Source organism: Pipistrellus hanaki, assembly GCF_964339955.1.
Source record: "Pipistrellus hanaki genome assembly, chromosome: 10".
In the NCBI taxonomy this organism is placed as follows: domain Eukaryota; kingdom Metazoa; phylum Chordata; class Mammalia; order Chiroptera; family Vespertilionidae; genus Pipistrellus; species Pipistrellus hanaki.
The window spans coordinates 72,962,592-72,966,117 of record NC_140512.1 but is presented as its reverse complement, the minus strand read 5'-3'; positions in this window follow the sequence as shown (position 1 = coordinate 72,966,117).

Genomic DNA, 3,526 nt, shown 5'->3' with positions numbered 1-3,526 from the left:
CCGGCAGTGGCAGTGCTGGGCAGTGGGCAGTGCCGGGCAGTGGGCAGTGGGCAGTGCTGGGCAGTGGGCAGTGCCGGGCACCGGGCATTTCCAGCAGTTGGCAGTGCTGGGCACCGGGCAGTGCCAGCAGTTGGCAGTGCTGGGCAGTGGGCAGTGCCGGCAGTGGGCAGTGCTGGGCAGTGGGCAGTGCTGGCAGTGGGCAGTGCTGGGCAGTGGGCAGTGGGCAGTGCTGGGCAGTGGGCAGTGCCGGCAGAGGGCCGAGCTGGGCAGTGGGTAGTGCCGGCAGTGGGCAGTGCCGGGAGCAGGATGCCGTTGGCGCCCACACTGGCTGAGCCTGCAGGGCGGCCGCCCAGCGGACAGGCAGCCCCGGGCCAGGGCCGGACGCGGAGGAGGTGCGGTCCATCGGGAGCCGCCGGCTGCGGGGAGGGGCCTCTGGCCGGTGTGATGGAGCGGCCAGGGCTGGCCGAGGCTGGGAAGCACTTTGTCTAGTTCCCTGTTTTCCTTTAAAGATAAAGCTTTGTTTTATTTTGTCTGTACTTGGGTTCCAATGCTGAGTGAGCTCTACAGGACATCCAAGCACACACCAGGATGGAGTGATCTTTCCTTTTTCTCATAGTCATTTATTACAAACAAGATACAAAGGCTGATTTCTGACCCTGATCCAAACTTTAGTTCAAAACTTGTCTTTTTCAAGGTTTTTTTCTCATCAGTCTTTTGTTGTTCATCCTCAGCTGAGGATCTTTGTCCATTGCTTTTTCAGGGGGAGGGAGGGGGAGGGGGGGAAGGGAGGGGGAGGGAGGAGGAAAGAGTGAGAGGGAGGGGGAGGGAGGGGGAGGGAACGGGAGGGAGGGGAGGGAGGGGGAGGGAGGGGAGGGAGGGGGAGGGGGAGGGAGCGGGAGGGAGGGGAGGGAGCGGGAGGGAGGGGGGGAGCGGGAGGGAGGGGAGGGAGCGGGAGGGAGGGAGGGAGGGGAGGGAGGGGGAGGGAGGGGGAGGGAGGGGAGGGAGGGGGAGGGAACGGGAGGGAGGGGAGGGAGCGGGAGGGAGGGGAGGGAGGGGGAGGGGGAGGGAGCGGGAGGGAACGGGAGGGAGGGGGAGGGGAGGGAGGGGGAGGGAACGGGAGGGAAGGGGAGGGAGGGGGAGGGAGCGGGAGGGAGGGGAGGGAGCGGGAGGGAGGAGGAGAGAGTGAGAGGGATGGGGAGGGAGGGAGAGAAAGAGATGTGAGCCACACCAGCTGGTTTCCTCCCACACCCACCCCGATGGGGGCCAGAGAGCGAACCCACAGCCCTTCAGTGCACAGGCTGATGCTCTAACCGCTGAGCACACCAGTGGGCTCTCGGGCTTTCACCAGCTCGCTGGCCTGCATTGGCTGGAGTTAGAGCGCAGACAACTGCCTGGGACGGAGCGCAGGTGCAGGTCCTCAGCGCAGGCAGAGGTGCGGCGGCTGCCAGTGTGCCCGGGCCCCTTGGCTGTGCAGGGGCCGGGCCGGCACCGCGAGGCCGGTGACAGCTGAGCTGTCAGTGGCATGGAGTGGCTGTTAGAGCGGCAGTGCCCGCCGGGGTTTGCGGGGTGCACGGCAGGAGTCGGGCAGGGAGAGAAGCGGGCCTGACACTGCCGCCCGCCGGTCTCTGCTGCCATCTCCCCTGCCACCCGCCCCCAGACAGAAGGCCAGCGGCTGGCCGGCTCACGTGTCCCGGAGGCAGCAGCCACACCAGCACCGACAGGAGAGCGGCCAGGTCGGCGTGGAGCCGGGCTGGACCTGTGTGGGCCCTGGGGCCTCTGCGAGGACCAGGTCGCCATGGGCCTGTGGGGTGCTCAGTGCGGACCATGGACGGGGCAGGCCTGGACAGCGCAGCAGCCAGCACCCCGCCCCCACGAGCTCCGTGCTCCCTGCGGAGGGCCGGCCTTCCCGGGCGGGCGAGGCGCACACAGCCCCAAGGCGTGCCCTGGCCAGACGGGAAGCTGGGCTCTCCCTGGGGTCCCCTGGCTCTTCCTGAGATGTGTGATGCTGCGGCGTTGGTTAGATGGTGCATGATTTAGGGCGGCAGGCGTGAACACCTTCGATGCTTGGAAAAACCCAGAGAGTCAAGTTATTACTGGAATGGATGGCGAATATGGGATTAACTTTGTATCTTAAACTAAGGTTTGCAGCCCTGGCCCAGGTGGCTTGATTGGTTGGAGCATCATAACCCCAGCAAAGGGTTTCGGGTTCGATTCCTGGTCAAGGTGCATACCTAGGTTTCAGGTTAGATAACCTGTTGGGGTATGTATGTATGTATGGGAGGCAACCTCTCTCCCTCTCTCCCTCTCTCTCTCTCTCTCTCTCTCTCCTCTCTCTCTTCTCTCTCCCTCCCCCCCCCCCCTCTCTCAAATCATGAAAAGATAAAATGAAACCTTTGCAGGAGCGTAGTTTCGAATTAAGTTAGGTATCTATAGGAGCAGGCACTCAAGCGAACGGAAACCTTCCGGGGAAGCGCAGGCCCATGCTGGTGTATCATATGTGAACATGTGTGGCTGGGATTGAGCGTGCGGTTTGGACCCACCTTCTTCCCGTGGCGCAGTCTCAGGGAGGCCAGTGCAGAGGCGGGCACTGCCAGTGTGTCTGCAGACACGGGCTGGCCGGGCGGCCTGCTTCCCGCTCACCGAGTTGCCATTTTATCGATCTAACGCCGACACGCTCAGCATCGGCCCGAATTGTGCAGAACGAGCGGTGAGTGCTGCGCAGAGCGCAGGAGGCGCAGCCAGCATGCGGAGCACCTCTGGCTCACGGATCGGGCAGCGGGCGGGGCGGTTTCTGCGCGCGCTGCTGTTTATCTATTTATTTTATTATTATTATTTTTCTTTTTTTATCTTAATAAGTCTTTATTGTTCAGATTATTACAATTGTTTCTCCTTCGCCCCCCTCCCCAGAGCTCCCCTCCACCTGGTCCCCATCCCACCCTTTGCCCTTACCTCCTCCCCTACCACCCCACTGCTGTCCTCATCCATAGGTGTATGATTTTAATTCAGCCTCTTCCCGAACCCCCACACCCCTTTCCCCCTGATAATTATCAATCCCCTCCCATTCTATGCCCCTGATTCTATTAAATTCACCAGTTTATTCTGTTCCTCAGATTTTTAATTCACTTGACTTTTAGATTCACTTGTTGATAGATATATATTTGTTGTTCATAATTTTTGTCTTTACTTTTTTCTTCTTTTCCCTCTTTTTAAAGAACACCTTTCAGCATTTCATATAATACTGGTTTGGTGTGGTGTACTCCTTTAGCTTTTTCTGATCTGTGAAGCTCTTTATCTGCCCTTCAATTCTGAATGATAACTTTGCTGGGTAGAGTAATCTCGGTTGTAGGTTCTTGCTATTCATCACTTTGAATATTTCTTGCCACTCCCATCTGGCCTGCATGGTTTCTGTTGAGAAATCAGCTGATAATCATATGGGTGCTTCCTTGTAGGTAATTTTAACTGTTTTTCTCTTGCTGCTTTTAATATTCTCTCTTTGTCTTTGCTCTTGGCATTTTAATTATGATGT